Raw genomic sequence first — 19,276 nt, forward strand, 5'->3', positions numbered from 1 at the left:
GTTTGCAAATGCACTTACAACGTCTTAAGATCTAACAGCAGAAACACAGTGAAATTCCTTGTCTAAATCCCCTCCTTCCTCCCAGTAATTAGACTCCCAGCTGACAAAGCATAGGTTTTGTTGTGTTTGTCTTTGCCTCTTGAGACACAACAGGTGAAGTGGGGCTTTCTGGGCTGTATGCCATTCTTTTTTTGACTAGTTCTCCAAGCCAAGGGTGTTTTACCCATCATAGCTCCACAGAGACACCTGAGAGATGAGAACCCTCCCTTAGGACCCCCAAATTCACACGACAGAATGCTGTCAACTATATCCACCTGCTTCTATCATTTTTTTTATCCCGGCGGCATGCTACACAAAAAACCGTATGTTCCCCGTTCCTCAAACCCTAGGAAAAGTAAACTCGGTGAGGGTGGTTTATTTAGATGAGTAGAAAAGATTTAATGAATCGTAAACTGGGTTGACTTTGGATTGGAAACGGGTGTGAGGAAGGATGAGGGAGCTGGGTGTGAGATGAGAATGTGATGCAAGGAGGACCGGATCAATCTTTTATCACTGCAGTGTACTTTCATCCCTAATGGATCCGACATGAGCACAGCACTGCCTTCCGTCCCATTGCACAGGCAGGGGAAGGACACGTGGAACACGGAGTGTGAGCGTTAGACGGAGCCACACTTAAGAAAAAAAGACATGTACAGAAGCAAAGAAAGTAGTTTGAACCACATTCCCAAAATAATCATAGCCTGAAACTATGCAGACGTATTATTTCATGTCCTAGCGTCATCCAATTACCTCCGGCCCTGAGTGCATCTGCGGGAGCCGGTAAACATGCCTGATAAGGACCCAAGAAATGAAGTCACTTCACAGCATGAAAAATTACTTTGCAAATTTCCATCAAGAATCCCCAAAGATATCGTGCCATGCATGGCCAGGCTCGCTTTCCTTTCCACGTGAGCAGATGACAGACAGGCGCTTTGACAGAAGCGACAGACTACCCTGCACAAGTTGATGGAAATCCATCTACGTATTAAAGCAGTGAAGGAACAGTAAAATAAGAGAGTAGAGAACATGACTCTCAGAGGATGCTCAGCTCTCACCATCTTAAACAGGCTCATTCAAGGACAAAAAGAAAAGTCGAAGCACTGAGGGAGCTGTTCAGCAAATCTAAAGTGTATATAAAATTGGGATCACACTACAGTAAAACATACCATTGCCCTTCTGTGTGATTACAACAAATACTTGTCCATTACAGAGACAAAAGCATTTCTACGTTTTCAGGAACTAAAAATGGATGAGCATATGTTGGTTCTCCCCTTTGCAACAACTTCCACTTTTCTACAAGACTTAGGACTTTTTAAGTGCCAATATTAAAATTTGGGATGCGAACTTTGTTATAGCGTTTTACGCAAAATGTAAAAATCACATAGCCCAATACTAAAGACTACCAGTATTTTAAATGTTGTGGGGGGAAAAAAAAAAAAAAGTGTTTTGCAGTAATTTCTCTTTGGAAGAAATAATATGCTAAACAGTGCAAAAAGTATACTTCCTTGTACTGATTCTGGGAAATAGGAAACCATGATATTACATCAAGCTTTAATTTAAAGGCACTCTTGAGTGTTATGGGATAAGTGGCAACACCTATTGAAGACATCTCAAGGTAAAATACATGAATTAAAAAACTAAAACTAGGAACCTCGTTATGGCAACAAAAAACAAACAAAAAAACAAGTATCTATCATCACCTGGTTCTTAACCTGGGTTCGCTCGAACAGCAGGTGCTTAATGAGTCAGTCTCGGAGGTTCACACACGACTCAAATGATTTGTGATGCTACAGCCTGCTCGTGTTCAAACAAAAAAATTGTACAAATATGAATATGTGCAAAAATGAATTAACATGTATAACGGAACATATGGTGCATCGCAGGGTTCAATTGTGGGGCCTCCGTTTTCATTGTATCTGCTGCCCCTGGGTTTCAACTTAAGAAAATAGTGGTGGTTGTTCCTAATTGCATGATTTGCAATGCCAAGATAAGCAGTTCCATTCCAGCATAACTATCTATTTGGCAAAACTGAAGGAAGCCTTCCTTAAGCTGCATGGAAATGGGGAATACAAGAACCCATTTTCTGAATTCAAGGCAAACAGAGCCAGTTTGATGATAAGGCTACTATCCCTGTTTATTTTGTTCACCTGTAAACCTTATACCTTTGTATTCAATTTGGGGAAAAATGTATCTAATTTATCAGTAAAGAAGGTTTGAGTGGATGCGCATAGGAAACTGGTGATGTTCAGTACAGTACTTCCAATAAGGTTAAGTACCACCGCTCTAAGTAAATGTAGGTGAAGAAGGTTTCAAAGTGATACACAAAATTGAACTGAAAGAATGTTATTATATCAGACGTTTTCTTTCTGGTCTATACCATGTTGAGGATGATTAACGAGAAGCTTGGTGTGCATGATAATAAGTCAACACTTACATTGCATGATGTTATTATTTGACATGTGTAGCACGCTAATAGTTAAATGAGTTTGGGGCATGCAGCACTGGACTCTGCCCGAGCCTCCAATGAACTAATCTTTAATCCTCCGGTGATAAAAGCAGCAGCCAGTGTGTGACGACAAGTAGTGTGTGCTTGTCTAATAGTTCTAACTGTGAATGTTAAAACTGGAGGGGAGGAAAAATACAGAACATCGACACACTACTATGAATTATGGAGCAAATAAAAAACAAACAAACAAAAACAAAAACAAAAACACATGGGGAACTAGGGAAAAAAATAAAAAATCAAGAGAGCACAAAGAATAGTTTCGCCAAACAGGTTTGAGCCGTTCATACAACGACTTTGTCGTAAACGCAGCTGGAAAGCTAAACTTGAGACACATCTTCATTATCTACAAGTCTAATTAAAAAATTATGTCAGGGGTCCATTGTTTTTATCGGCTTGAAAATATATATCGATAGCATATACTGTGCTCATTGTTCTCTGCAATATTCCCTTTGAAAAGGCTATAGTTCTACACAGCAAACAGCTGACTTCAGAGAAACTTCTCGGCAATGACATTCAAACAAGCAAGGACACGTTCAAACAAACGAAAAAAGCCTTTCCACTCACCGGGAAGAATCTATTTTCACTGCCTTTTGTCTCCTCCGACCACACTTCTTTTCTGCCTTGCGGAGCAAAATCCTTTAAATCTGGCAACAGTAGCAGAATCCGTCCGGTGTATGAGCCAGCATTTGCGTGCCTGAGTGTGTGAGCATATGTACGTGAATGACGTGTAGGGCGATGACAGTCAAGAATAAGAGGTCCGAGGCAGTCGGACGTGGTGGCCGAGCAATATCAAGGATGCGGCTTCTTTTCTCGCTCCGTCTGGCTGCCTGCCTCAGGAATGCACTACTCCTGGGTGTCTCCACCACAGGCGAGATCTGAGAGCCTGAAAGAGTTTTCTTTCCTCTCTCTCTTTCTCTCTCTCTGCCTGTCTACACCCCTCCTCTCTCACCCACAGAGAAGCACACCAAATCAGTCACTCCTCCTCTGTCACTCTTTCTCTCCACCCTTTCCTGCTGTGCTGACAGATCAGGTACCTCCTCCTCTTTCAGGTAAGAGTGTTTTTAGCATCAAGTTCTCTCTGTATCCGCTTCCTCATATTGTCTCTTTGTTAAGTATCCAACAAAATGTACATATAAAAAAATGAGTCAATAGAAGAGGTGGGCAGCTAAAACTGTTTGCACAATCTGTAACCTGAGGCATTCAAATATCAACCCTGACCTTGTATGAACTGAGCAGCTGATTACGCAAATGATTCCGTCAGGTGTTTTGTGCTTCCTTTTTCTCCAGAATGACATCATAGTACAGGTAACCAGGTGCAACAGCAAAGTTGGTGTACACAACCCAAACACAAATCTGGAGAGAAGACTTCATTTAAGCAAAAGCCAGTAAGACCAGACATTAAAAAAAAAAACAATAATAATGTTAATTCTACTCAACTCAACTTTGTTTGTAAAGTACATTAAAAACACAACCGTGTCTATGTGTGTGTATTTCTTCAAATCACAACAGTAGGACTTGACCACCGCCCAAACCTGAAACTTAAAACTGGTGACTGATACTGGACCTGATACTGTGCCAACAAGACTTTCTGTGGAATAAATAGACTTTTTCTTCATCACGAAAACCTAAATTAATCATGTCTGCTCCAGAGAATTACCTAAAATATTGATGCACTAGTTGGGTTAGTTTACAATGAGCAAGTATACAATATAGTGGATACACTGTACGTATTATCCTTCCGTCCATAATCTGAACTGCTTATCATCACTAGGCGAGCCTGTCCGAGCTGTCTTCGGATAGCAGGCGGTGTACACCCTGAACTGGTTGCCAGCCAATCGCAGGGCACACACAGACAAACAATCATTCACACTCACAATAACAGCTAGGGTCAATTCGGAGTGTTCAATAAACCTGCCAAGCATGTTTTTTGTTTGTTTGTTTGTTTTTTAATGTGGGAGGAAACCCACACAGGCACAGGGAGAACATGCAAACTCCCCCCAGGAATGCCGGAGACCGGATTCGATCTCACAACTTCTGCACTGGGAAGCGGGCGTGCTAAGCAACCATACACCGTGCCAACCATTTTACATATCATTTAGGCCAAATTTTAATTTTTTTATGTATTATGTTATCGTGTACATGACAAGGTTATTATAACTCAAAATTGCCTTTAGTTACTTGTCAATGAGTTCCAAATCAACTTGAATGTGTTACTAATTGTACTTTAGCTACAAAACACATCATATTGCTAACAAATGAAAAATCTTATTTGATCATAATGGTAAATTGAGTGCACTTATGCCGCTTTTCCATTAACAGTCCCACTCCGCACCACTCCACTTGGCCCGGCACCACACCACATGGTTTCTATTGCTTTTCCATTACAACAGGTGTGGGCTGGGATGAAGGGCGGGGTCAACTGAATTTAGCAAGCCTGGGCACTTGCAGCATGTGGGATTATGCCGTAACATTTCACGAGTGGCGAGTTTTGGCGATGTGGCAACGTCGCAAAAGTAAAGCCAAAAATGCACAGAAGCTTTCATATATCGATGAAAAATCAACTTCCCATTTTAAGCCAATGGTACACAGCCACCCGTCGGCCGGCTGCCATCAAGACAAAAATACAATATATACAGTGCACACATTTTGTGTTATACACCTATGTGACATAGATAAAACAGTGCAAACATTTGTAAAGATGGCATGGAACGACCAGCAAACTCCACATCAGAAACGAGAGCAATTATAACTACTTTTCTAAATGACCGTATTTTTCGCACTATAAGACGCATCGGATTATAAGGCGCACCTTCAAGGAATGGCCTATTTAAAAAACTTTTCCATATACAATATAAGGAGAACAGCATTATAAGGCGCATAGAAGCTACTGTAGAGGCTGGGGTTGCGTTAAGCATACACTAGATGGAGCCTTACTAAAGGGAAGCTCAACAAAACAGATGAGTCAGTCAATATTTATTACGGGTAATGGAATACAAACCAGCGTTCTGACTTTCTTCACTCCCAAAACAAGTTACTCGCAGTGCAGTCACAATGTAGTTCTGTATTAACAATATATCAATAACTCAGCATTGTTCAAACGTTAATATCCATATTTACAATATCTACCAGCCTTGTTCAGGTGTGGGACTACCATTCTAACTGCTGTTACTTCGGTGACGCCCCTTGACTACGGTAGCCATACTTAACCAATATTGATCCACATATAAAGGCACACCTGATAAGGCGCACTGTCGGTTTTTAAGAAAATGAAAGGCTTTTAGGGGCACCATATAGTACGGAAAATATGATACATGTAAGCTGTGCATGCTTGTTGAAACTGAGGACCAGAGTTTGCTGGATTTTTTTATTTTTGGCAAAGCAAACAAAAAAATGCTAGTTTCAACCCAGATGGGCAGAGTTTTTTTTATATACCCGATCTATAAATTTACATTCTTCCAAAAGTAATGAAAATCTGATGCAGATTAAAGCCAGTCAAAATCTGCTACATACCTTTTTTATGTTTTAAATGACATCTGATGTACAATATTCCTGACAGACACACAAGAACCATATAACCCTGCTTTAAATCTGTTACGTGATGCAAAACATGTTTGTATATGATAAACTCCAGTAGGCTAAATCGCACACACCTTTTAGTCAAGCTAGGCCCTTGGGGAATTCTTTCACTTCTGAAAGCCGCTGGAGTGTTGTCTAAGAATCAATGCTTTTGGCACATCTAAGTTGTACTGTCAGACAAATCACTTAACGAACAGTCCAGAGTAAAAGTCTCCTGAGGAATTACTGTACCAAAGGCCAAAGTAAGAAAAGGTTAAGGTGCGACTGAGGGGTTACATTTTTTGAAGGAGCAGAGAGGTAAGCACATGTGAATCTTGACAGGCTATAAGAGGATAAATGGATGATGTGTGTCAATCATCAAAACTACGGTACACAGAAATCATTCAAAGGCATTTTGTGAAACTCCCCAAAATTCAGCATCAGTGGTTTATAGAGCTGAAGATAGAAACACAACAGGGCTGCTGAGGGTATAGTAACGTGAAGGATTAGCAGCCCAAAGCCTCCCAGTTTACCGAGTTTACCGATACCTTCCAGGCATTCTTCAGGGCACCTCCTACTGCTGTGCCTCCTTCAGACCACACTCCTCTGTCAAACCCCAAGTATCATTCCTCATTTTCTGTGTGACTCAGACATTCTTGCAACACCCCTTCCCTTGCTCCCACTTGCCCGCCCCTCTTCATTCAACACAGAAGCAAAAGAAAACCAACAACCAACCCCTAAAAAGTTTGTAAGATTCCATTCCAGTTTTTTCATTTATCACCACAAACAATTATTATTATTACAACAATCTTCACAAAGAGTGGTGACCAAACCATAAGTCCACTAAGAAAGGAGGAAAAGAAGGTGAGAGAGTGGTTGAGGAGAGTAGCAGCAGGCAGAGGGGAATGCATGCTGACAGTGTCTTTTTGTTGGCCTTTATATACCATGAATGAATAGCATCAAGGTCCAAATACACTTCAGCTCTTACCATTTTCCTTGTTGACAAACCCATCTCTCCTTTTCAGTCAATTTCCTATGTTGGCCAAGCCTGTAGAGTGAACGTGGTAGCAACATCCTACAAAACAACGGCAAAAACTCTTGAAAGACTTTAAACCATTGTTTTTGTCACTTTTAAGGTAGGAAGGTGAGGTAGCATGTTTGCCGCTTCATGTGGGGAAAATGCCTCACTATAGCATGGCTGTCTAATTCTAGATGGGCCATGACTATTGCTTTGCTTCTTTAGTTATTCCTTGTGTCTCATTATGACTTCCACCAAAGAGAATAATTACAGTGTTGAAATTTAAATTAAGTGCATTCCACAATGAAGACCTCCCAGGAGACGATGCAGGTGAATTGGAGGACACGAAAATGAAACAAATGGAGAGAGAGAGAGAGAGAGAGAAAAAAAAAAGAACAAGACTTGGAATGATTTTCTTGCAGACAACAACATTGTGAAAATCTTCCCTATTGACATGGAAGCAAAAACGACAAGAGTGATAGTACTTTGTAAAGAAACCGTGCATGCCCCTCTGCCTTTGCTTTGTCAAGAAACTGTACGCGCCTCTGCATGTCTTACAGTGGGGGGAAAAAAAGAAAGCAGGAAAAACATCTTTTGAATAGCCTTTGTTGGCATTTACAATGCTATGCGAATGAAGACTTGGCAAAGTTATGGAAATCAGACTACAAGATGGATATATTAGCAATGTAAATGCACAACGCTAAAGAAGCACAAAAACTTTACTACAGTAATGTGCTCAACCAGTACTGTATGTACTACTCACACATGCCCAATCTGAGCACGTCACACACGTCCGTGCTCGTTTTAGCATTTAGTGTGCATTTTCAAGCTTCGTATTACATAATAGAGCGGGAAAAGCAACCGTGTTGGAATTCTTCTGTAATAAATCCTAAAAGACAGGCTAAAGACTTTGGCATTTTAGCCCTTTTTTTTTTTTTTTTTTCCTGTTTTTCTCTTCTGAACCAGTTCAGGCTGGCTTTACCGGTATTAAAACAGGTATATCTTCCACATAAAGTTGTCGCATTTTTGAGAAGCTGTATGGAAAAAAAAAGCCTTCAAGTTATGTTTGACCTAGATATGGACCAATTTAAACAAAAAACAAAACACACCCATATTCTTCATTGCTTTACAGTGGTCCTCTTCATCTTTTTCAATCACTCTTGGCGAGTTTGCAATCTAATTCAGTTCATGACCAGTTGTCAGAAGGAAAACAGTGACCAAATACAGGAAGAAAATCTAAGGCTAGTATGTATTATAAACAAAAGAGAAATAACATGAGCCACGGGAGCAGATGGCTGCAGGTTGAATACAATGAAATAATGCACAGACTCAGATCCTAAAGAAGGTTTTGTTGCAGAATCTAATGGCATTTTGTCCCCGTTATTGAATTATATTTTTTATTCTGTATAAAGTTTAGCTTAGAGATGCTAAACTTTTATCAAACACACAATAAAAGCACAAGCACTTTCTTAGATAGCTATCATAAAACAAAATGGTGGCCAGTGTTGCGGTTAGTAGTGCTGATTTCACAATGATCTAAATAAAAAAAAAAAAGCCAAAGGGTGGGGAGTGGGGGGCTAAATAGACAGGAAATGTAGGTTCGTGGCCTGGGAGCTGTCAGGTGGGAACAGGTCAGGGGTCAGAGGTGAACAAAAGCTTCATAAGCCCCACACAGAGCAAGGTGGAAGCCACCGGACATTCTCACTCACCATTTGTCTCCATTTACTTCTACCCGCACACTTTAGTGTGTTTGTTTTGACTTTGAGGTATTGCTTCAATTTAAAGCCAAAATGGTCTTGCAAATATGGTCCTTTTACAGGACAGTCATCTGTCCATTTACTCTCAATATTTATAATATGGTTGCCACTGAGTGTCAGGGGAAAAGAACTATCCAAACACCTGCAAGAACAACAGCATTTAAAAGCTTTCAGTGGACCAGTCTTGTCAGCCTTTTCCCTCTGTGGTTTTCCAGATCAAAGCCAAACTGTAGCTGTGTAGTTAGAAAGTCCTTCGTCGCTTGACTCATGAATTACGCACACAGACGCAAATAGGAAAAGAAAAACAATACTTCTTCTGCAGTATGCCCACGTGCAAAGAGTTGGATCTCTCTAATCATACAATCACAACAACAATTGCGGTATTTTAAAGCAGAGAACGTATGCAAAACTGATTCACCCAACTACAAGCTTTAAGACCTGTTGAATTTTAAAGAGTCCCATTCACCATCTTCTTCAGAGTTGGAGTGTGTGTGAGAGTGGGCGCACGTGGGACTGAATAAATGATTTGTCTTTGAGCAGATATGCTGATTACTAATCAACTCTTAGACAATGGCCATATGTGTCTGAAGGTTTGTGCCTCTCTCTGTCACATGCCATGCCTGCATATCATACAAAAGCTGATATGTTAGAAGAACTGTCCGGCCAGCACTGGTGACATTATGCCAGCTGGTCAAATGGGCAGTTTCGTCCTGGTTACAACAAACCAAACGAAAACAGGATTTGGTTGAATAACACACATCAGTGTGCTCCTTTTTATTCACATCATAATGAAGTGAATGTTATAATTACTGCAGTATTTGGCAAAACATTAAACATTGTTTAGATTGAAAATAAACTTTTCCCATATTTACCATGTCAATCGGTTTTATAAATTAATAACACCTAAGTCAGGGTTCCAGACTGGCCCTAAATGGCTGCATTTTGTGCCTAAAATTAGTCATTTTTTAATTCATATTAATACTTTTTTTTTTTTTGCCCTCAAAAATTTTATATAAGATTGAAAAACAAATCCACGAGTATACAAATTCACGGGTGCCAAACCGCGAGTCCACTGTAGTCTATAAAATCGATTGACTACTCATTAATACTATACTAGCAAGCAGATATAGCCCAAAGAGACATGACAGTACATTATTCACACTAGAATTTGTGTGAATCTCCTTTCAACATGTGCCTGTTGATGAAAGGGTGAAGTGTTCCCAAACAGATGCTGGGTATGTGAACAGCAGAAGGTCCTTCAGGTCATCTGATAGAGTGCACGTAAAGGGAGGGGCAGGGAGTGTGCATCTAGCATTTCCATAGAAACCAAATACAGATGGAAGCACCTGGTTGGTGGAGTCCAAGAAAGGGAGCAGAGAGGGGAGCACTTCAGGATGGTTAAAATGCAAAACAAATCCACACTGCACATGTTTTCATTCACCAACACAGGATGATACTAATCTGATGGCCACTTTTGGGGAATGTAAAGAAGAACACAGACCACAGAACAAACATTACCACACACATTTCTTACTGCTTATTCATGGAAGTCAAATGAAGTTCAGGAGCCTTAGCATAACAAATGAATTTGTCCCAAAAACAAACTAGGTAAGTTTCCAAATTTACCATTTTCACCCGCTGGGGATAAAAATTGTTGTCATAATTTGCATAATTGTTTTACATTTTTCAATGACACCATCAGTTACATAACACATCCTCATCCATTTTCCCTATTAATCCAATCCTTAATACAATCGCAATATAAAGCACAATTCAAAAATGGGGGGGGGGAATACAGACTAAAGAAACCCTGAACTTTCTTCCATGTTACAATGTTATACAATTATGGAGACAATATGGTCATTTTTGTCACTCACCTCTTGGAGCCAGTGTCTGCGAGTGTCTGCCTGCCTGGCGAAAAAGGAGAAGAGGAAACGGGAGGAAGAGTGAGACAAGCCTGCTCCTGACAGTTTGCGCTACCTGATCCACCACTGCCTATGTAAGAGACAGACACAGACATGCTTACAGCAGTGCAGAGGGGAGGGGCAGGCTGAAGAGCAAAGTGAAGTGGTGCCGCCATTCCCCGTTGCCTGGGCAACCGACGCTCTTTCAAAGAAATCATCCAATGGCAAACATAAGCAATTGTTTTCAGACAAAAAGTCACATGACTGCTCCAATGCCACTCCCAAATGGCAGAAGTGAGAAGTGAGGGGGAGACAAGCGTGGCGCAGAAAAGATTATTGTTGAGTGCAGCTTTAGAATACAAGCTTAATTTGCAGCCAAACGTTAGAATGTTCCAACAACAGTGAGTGCAGAACTTGTGTGTGCGTGTGTACTATATTCTTGAAAGCAGATTAAATATGGATATTAAGGTAAAACACTACTTTTGTGAACCAAAAATGTGAAGTACAGTAAAATAATTCAAGTTTTGATGATGGTTTAAGTGGTAAAAACTTGAAGATATGATCACTGTTCTTGTAAACACTTGTGTTAAATTTAAAATTTCAGCCAATTCTTTTTGATTACTAAGTTGTGATAATGAAAGGGTACAAAGAAATAATCGGTAGAGAATGTGTTGTTGTTGTTGTTGTTTTTAACCCTGCTGTTTGGCTATCAAATCATGCTGAAAATATATTTTTGACATTTTTGGGATGTCGGCATTCAGTTTCATCCAAAACAACGGCATCCAATCCCATTGACTTGCTGTTAACAGAAAATTAGCATCAACTTAATTCCAGGAGTGACGTTCCTTCATGTCCAGTATGAATAATCACACACAATCACATAGACAGGTAATATAAAAAAATAAATAAATAAAAATAAAGAAAAAAGGCACGTGTGAAATCCCAAGAGGGCATCTCACACACACACACACCGCAGGAAAAACTGATATTTATTTTCATAGCTTTTATTTTAGTATACTTATATTCCTATTTTACTTGTTAAAATAAGTATTTCCTAGTTGTTCTTTCAAGTAATCAATTGAGTTTTCAAGGTCTCAAGGAACTTTAATTATTGCACTAACACACATTTCCATATAATATGGCATGAAATGCGCTAGTATTTTTTTCCGTTATACTTTACTATGTCAGAAACATTAGCAGATTACTTTAGCATATTCACAGGGAATAAAGTAAATGTCACATATGGACACTGCCTGTAAGTACATTGCCTCAGTGAAACTGCAACAGTCCACTTGAGCTCCATTTGCAACTGAAAGCTGAAATGAATCCACTATGCAGAATGAACATGACGGGATAGCAGATGAGCCACAGCCAGTGAATAGCCTATGGCAAATAAACACACGGAAAGTCAAAGAAAGATGCAGTCTGCAGGTTGAACGTGATTGCTCTCACTTCAGAAGAAACAGGCCCAACTACAAGCGAGACTTGCAACTGCAGTTTTTCCAAATTAGTCCTTTTCAAGTTTTGTACCGAGTTGAATCTGCAGGTGCAACACTTGTTGCATCACCAAGCGCCGGAGGGCCATAGTTACTTATACAGAACAGTACTGTACTGTAATTCATATTAGTGACATGCGACACACCAGTTGGCAGACAAGTGAAAAGTACTTACACAGAGACGTCGAGCAGCGGTGGACCTTTGAAACGCGATTAACAGCCAACTCCTGTCTCCGGACGGTCCATTGTTGTCACGGCATTCCGGAAGTGAATTTTAAATTTCCGGTTAATATTTCAAACTAAAATAGTGCTAAATAAAGCACCCCAAGGCTAAAACATCAGACGCGTTCACCAGGAACGGAATGACTTCCTGCAAGAAGCAACCACTTCTTTTTTTTTCTTAAAAAAAAACCCAAAACAAAACAAAAAACACGAGTTTGTTGAACCTTGTTATTTCAAATATTTTTATATACCAAATTAAAATTGTTATTGACACTGTATTTAACGCAAATAAATAAAATGTATTGCAATTTCGTAATTAGAGTCAAATTATATTTTTATTTACTTGCATTGGAGCATTCCTGAACAGAAAGATGTTTTAATTATTGATTAATTTGAAGATTTTTTTTTCCAATTACTCGATTAATAATGTGATTTTTTTTAACCCATTCTTTTAATTAAAGAACAGGACATTATGTTCTTTATATATAGACCATATTATATTACGTTTTCCATTTTATTTATTATATTTTTAACTACGGAATCGGTCTTGATTGCATCACTGCAAAAAGATAATGCATATTACTATTCAAATAGGGCAGCCACTTGCAATGATGCAAAATTCAGGAACTAGGAAAGATTTCAATTCTAAATTATCTGAGTTGTCAAATACATTACTTAGTTGTGAAGGTGTCAACAGAAAATAAGCTCATCTGGCTGAGAATGGAACGTTCCTCCAAAAGGGAAATTGTGATCTTACATTTACATCAATACTTTACAAACAGCACATCCCAAACCTGTCTCAACTCATTCTGTTGGTATTTCCAGGTATTCCAAGGTAGAGTTCCTGAATAAAAATTACTCATCAGAAGTCTAAACAAAGATGTTTCCTCAGGCAAAAACACATTCCATCTGTTATCATGGTATGACAAAAGTGTGTAGCTTGTCCAAATTTCCCTCTACAGCATTTCATTGAGCCTTAAATTTACTATCAAGACGATAGGCAATGCCCATTGACATGTTACTATACGTTTTCTTTCGGATATCGAAGACCACATGCAGCTACTTAGAGGGACTTAACTAGACTTTCAAACAAGGGATAAAAGTCTTAAAAGGGTTACAAAAAATGAAGTTAAAATAAATACAGTATTAGGGGTGGGGAATCTGCAAATGTGTGACTCTGCAGGTGACGATGTAAGCTATTGTCTTGCTCTTCTTTCATTCTATCATAATTTCTCAACGTCTTAAGGCTTGTTGCACTGTCAGAGCCACTGCCAAATAGGCAAACAATAAAGCCACTGTGTAAAATGACTTAAGTATACTTAGCAATGGAAAAAAATTGCTTGAAAAAATGTACCATGTTAAGCAAGAGCAAGTGTCATGGCTGAATAGCCATGAGCCAACACCAGTTCACATTACTGTACTTCAAACATCCGTGTTCCTAACATGTTTGCAAGCCTTAATCCATACTGGAGAATGGTCCCTCAAGGATGGATAGTCAATGGCACGTTTTTGGCTCATTAAATTGGATCGTGGTTGAGGATTATCGAAAAATATCCACCCCTGAAATACGAGACATTGCTAATAATCTTACACAACACAGTACAGCAAATTTGTAGTTTGTTTTCTTTCTTGGTTTTTTAATTTAGGATTACTGCACATCACATGGCTTTGATGATGTCACCGAATGTGAGCTTGTCTTGTTTCAATATAATGATATCATGGCTATGATGCCATCAAACATAGCATTGGGAGACTATCTTGTGTTGAAACCTTATAAGAACTTCATGAGTCCCAATGACCTTTCCCCCTGAACGAAGGCACTGCCAATCATGTTACCAGATAAGGTTAGCTTGGCAAATTGTTTTATTGGACTTTACAACCAATACTGTTCTCAACTATTTATACATACTGTATATAGTTGTCACTTAGCTACTGAGAGTCATAGTTGCAGGAATCATTCCCAACTGCTAAGAACAGCACTGTTCATTCATGAGAAATCATCACATACAATGCCACTACCAATTCTTGATGCGTTTTATTCGCATTCACACATGCAATATGTATGCATAGTATTGAGCATTCTCTTTATATTTTTATTTACATACAGAAATCCAGGTGTTGATTTTATTCTCAACTTCTCATACCGCATATAGGAAATTTATTTACGTATGAATAGTTTGCTTTATACATGCTATACAGACTGTCCCTGCTGCTGTTCATATTCACTTCTGTATTTATTTACAGTTTATCATAGGGCTGGGCAATTAATAGAAATTTAATTGTGATTTCGATGTTACTTTCTCACGATCATAGAAACGTTATAATAGAAGAAAAACGATTACTGTGCAACAACATATTATACCAGTCTTAAAGTGTTTACACTGGCTCCCAGTCAGCTGTAGAACAGAATTTAAAGTTCTGCTACTGGTCTGTAAATCACTGAATGGCTTAGGTCCTGAGTACATTAAGAAAATGCTAATTAGATATGTAAATTAGGCTTCACATGATCAGCGAGTTTGAGAAAAATAAATAAATAAATGACCTTTCATCAATTCAACCAGACGAAGGAGCATTCAAACTTTTTTTATTTACTCTACAGTGAACTGCCAATTGACTGGTCAGGCAAATTAAGACATTACAGCCGATCACCGACTTTGCATTATATGCTAAATATCATTCAGTACCAAACAAGCCAATCAGACCGGTGTAAAGTTTAATATAAACCCAGTAGGGTTCTGGAGTCAACAGACTTTGGTCAATTAGTGGAGGCCAGTGTTCAAAGTAAATATGGCGAATCAGCATTTAGCTGTTATCCTGCACACATAGTGAGTAAGATGCCAACAGAATTGACTTTAGCACTTGGTGTAAACGCTTTCATGTTAAAACTATTATTTCCGCCCATACCTAAGATGAAGGTATTTTAAAGAATATCTGCAATTAGCTCTTCCAAAATCTTATCATTGTGTTGTATGTTCTTTTAGCAAACTACTTTTTATTCCTTTACTGTGCTTTTAAATGTCTTAACAGTTCTTCTGTTTCCCCCTCTTCGTTTAAATGTCTTGCATTTTTTTGGTTGTTTTTAAATGCTTTTGAATGTTGTATTTTTAACTATGTGAAGCACCTTGTGAATGAAATGTAATACTTAAATACAGGTAAAGATGCCTCGCTTTGCCTCGCCTAATGCTAAAGTCAATCTAAAATCTCATTAGAAATTAGCATTGACCTTTGGGAGGATGCTTTGCACCAGGGGCCTCTCAGCATGATGTTATGCCACTGCTATTAAGTATGTAGCTAAACTTGTGAGGCAGCTCCATATGCTCTCAAACATGTATTTAAATGTTACCAGTTCATCAGGTCAAACGTCCAAGAAACAAGAAAAAAAATATACCGTTGCTGCTATGTGAAAAACGCTTATGTCCATTTTTTTTTTTCATTTTTTGCTTGTCTGCATTCAATTTCATCCCAAAAATGTTTAAAGAAAATAATTTAAAATGGACGTGTTTTTCACACTGCAGCGACGATATGTATTTTTTGTATTTTTACAGTATAGCCTACTGTAAGTACATGAAACATTAATTCCTACATTATGTTTTTGTCTCCAAGATTGATGCAAAAAACACCCTGGTCAGACCCAGTCACAAGACGTTCTGCTTACATCTCTCAGGGAATACCACAAACACGTTGCGAAGTTTTCTGCAGTCCATCACCTTTGGCCTTCAAGAAACCCAACTAAGTTGCCGCCCCTGCCAGCAGAGTGTCTTTCGACATAAGAGTGAGCCTAACAACAAAACTGCAAGACAAGGTGCCCTGAAATCTGTCTCTGATGCTCCACATATAAACAAACTGCGGTATAATTTCCCAGTAAAGAGTGTTCATCCACAAAGGACAACTAAACAGAAGAGTAGTGTACGGGAGTATAGGGTACATCAACAAAGTACCCGCCCATCAATACATTGGGGTCCCAAGCGCACTAAGCAAACTTCCATCACTCTACCAATGGCCATTGGCCCTCAAATAACCAAACTGGATGTTAAAGCCAAGCAGCAGAATGCTCCCCCGCCAATCTACAAGAATGTTAAAAGCTCTCAGCAAGTTCCTTTTCAAACCATCACCTTGGACTTTGACAAATCCAAACAGAATCAACACATGCAACAGCAGAGTACTTGCCACCCAAGGACACAGCCTCAGAAAACCAACCGCCAGTGTAGTTCATATGAAAAGAATATCCATCCACCAATCCTCACTGATGCAAGACAAATTGGTGAAGATATTCCACAATCCATTCCCTTGGTCTCTTTAACACAAGTGCAGTCCAGTACCCACCAGAAGAAATCCAACCTAGAATCCAGGCACAATCAACGCCGTTCTCGCCCACTAATACGCAAGGATTGTAAACACAATCATCAAGAAATCTCAAACGGCCTTCATATAACCCAACTGGAATGTCCAACTAGGCAGACCATGCACCCAATCCACAGGCATGACACATACATTGAAAAATCTGTTGTACAACCCATCCCATTGGTCCCTGACACATCCCAATTACGGTGTAGCTCTCACCCACCTGTTTTCCGCGGACCATTTGACAAGCCCACTAAAGTTACCCATCAAAATATTCCCGAACCCATCACCATGGGCCTTCAGATTACTGAAGTCAAGCACAGCACAGATCATCCATTTGTCCACACGTCCGTCCAAAAGAATACTTGCAACACATGCTCTCACTTCACCCGGGTGGATTTTTGTCCTAATCAGAAAGTCCGCACTCGGCCACTTGACCCACAACCCATTTCCACGTGCCTTCAGATAACCCCACTCTAATATGGTCTGCAAAGTGTCCACCCAACAATTCACAAGGATGCTCGACTTATTAAACTGTACAATTCGGGGTTACCCAGATAAATTGTTGCACCCACCACTGCCAGCAGCAAAGCCGCCAATATTCTGTGCAAAGGTTCACGGTGGTTCTCAACAAAAACCTTGGACTAGTTTTTCGTGAAGGTTTTGGACGCCACTGGACTATCAAAGCCCTGCCAGCTGCACTTCAAATGGGATTGCTCTTGTTTGTACAATCAAGGAGCATAAAGGTTTTTAAATCTGTCTCAAGGTGGGAAGAGGAGTACAAGAGAAAATCCCTTTAACCCAGAGTGCTATACTCTGTCCGAAATTCATCTACCGTACTGTATCTTCAAATGACAGGTTAACAAAGATGCTTGAAGTAGCGAGGGGGTAAAAGATCCATTAAGCCGTAATCACTTTGCAGAGATGACGTATACTACTAACGCAACACTGTTAGCTAAACTTTTTAGTGTTTACATTTTACTCATTTGTGATTTGTTTGCTGATAATTATTTTTGACACGGATAATCTGTTCTGCAGCTGCATGAACTGTATATGATTAGAGAATAAGTGAAGTGAAATAAAAATCAAAACCTGGAGTGTCTTGAGAAACGTCAAAAGTGGTTTTATTTTTTCTAAATTCTACGTGTCATAAGGTGGAAGTATAATTTAATTGATGCAAGGTTATTTGTAATGTTTGACTTTTTCTTGCTTGTATGTTTTCTTATTTTTCCATAATGTTACTTTTGTGTTTGTGCCGTGTTTTGCTGTTTGCTTTTGGTTGTAGTGTGTTATATGGTTGCAGTGCATTGGTTTTGTTTTCTTATTGACTTACGAAATCCAACCTAATTAATTCCCAACTGATCACTATAATTGACTGTACCTGTGGAGCTCTGGCCCTTCCAACAGCATCCAAACTACCCAAATGGGATCAAGGACTACGTTGTTTAAGCCCGAAAGGGGTTGGACAATGGACCCACCCAACACAGGTGGATGGACACAAGAGGGTACGTGGGGAGAGGACAGATGAAGGGGATGGACATGGACAGGAGAGCAGACCAAGCAACAGAACACAAGCGGGCAGATGATGGCAGATGTTCTGAGAGGGTGGACGACCTTGACGTTTTGCTGGCATTTAGCCAGCTGGGAAGGTGTCATGACGCAACCGCAGTGGCAGGGCGAGGAGGACTGGGTTGTTGTACTAAGTACTGCCGCTGTTGTTTTTTGTTGCAGGCCGTGCCCACAGTGGAGGTGGAGCACCCAAGGAACTGTGGCCCATGTGTTGAAACCGTACCCCACCAATTGTGACTTGCCTTGCCTTGATTTAAATGGGCCCCTGAAGAGGAGGTCCTCCTCCTTAGGTTTTCAAAAGACTGGTCACAACCCTGTCCTTTCTTGTCATTTTTAACTGTTTTATGTTTTTATTGTTTTATTTTTGCAAGTTTTAATGTTTTTTTGTGGGTTTTAAACCAATTACCATTTTTAACTTTTTTTTTTTTTTTTAACTTATTTACCTACTTGTGGAGTGGTTGCAACAACAATTTGACACAAATGGTTATAAATGATGTTACTTGTGATCCCGCCTCCTGTAGCTCATTGGTCATTCATTGTTGCCCTCCACTCAATAAAACATTACCTATCTTTAGAACATTCCCTATCGTTAAAATTTAGCATTTTTCCATTCTCGTAATCGTCCACTCCCTTCCCATATGTAATATGCATTTGGATTACAAGAATTAAGATTATGAGTTGTGCATATAATCCTCCACCCTGTAGATCTGCCACCCAGTTTTGTTGCCTTTGCTATAGGCAAAGCACATTTTGCTTTTAACTCGGGAATTTGCAAACCACTGACATCTAAACTGAGGATTTTTGTTTTTTTTTACAGTATCAATGATCTTTCTGTCGGAAGATATACGTACTTGACACGACTGACAAGG

At 39.5% G+C, this 19,276-nt stretch overlaps 1 protein-coding gene across 7 annotated transcripts in view; it reads right to left on the minus strand.

Moving 5' to 3' along the window:
- The window catches only part of rassf7a (Ras association domain family member 7a), a 42,652-nt gene extending 30,041 nt beyond the window's left edge, over nt 1-12,611 (minus strand). Inside the window, exons 1-3 of one of the 7 annotated variants that reach the window (XM_077515978.1) lie at nt 12,451-12,611; nt 10,753-10,870; nt 7,089-7,175 (exon numbers count right to left, since the gene is read on the minus strand). The gene's annotated coding sequence lies outside the window, so the exon portion shown is untranslated. Of the gene's footprint in view, nt 1-3,109; nt 3,454-7,088; nt 7,176-10,752; nt 10,871-12,450 lie in introns of those variants that run through there. The other 6 variants (XM_077515977.1, XM_077515980.1, XM_077515974.1 and 3 more) reach the window with 6 other exon arrangements.
- Between the last annotated feature and the right edge of the window lie 6,665 nt (nt 12,612-19,276).

Source organism: Festucalex cinctus, chromosome 3, assembly GCF_051991245.1.
Source record: "Festucalex cinctus isolate MCC-2025b chromosome 3, RoL_Fcin_1.0, whole genome shotgun sequence".
NCBI classification, from domain to species: Eukaryota; Metazoa; Chordata; class Actinopteri; order Syngnathiformes; family Syngnathidae; genus Festucalex; species Festucalex cinctus.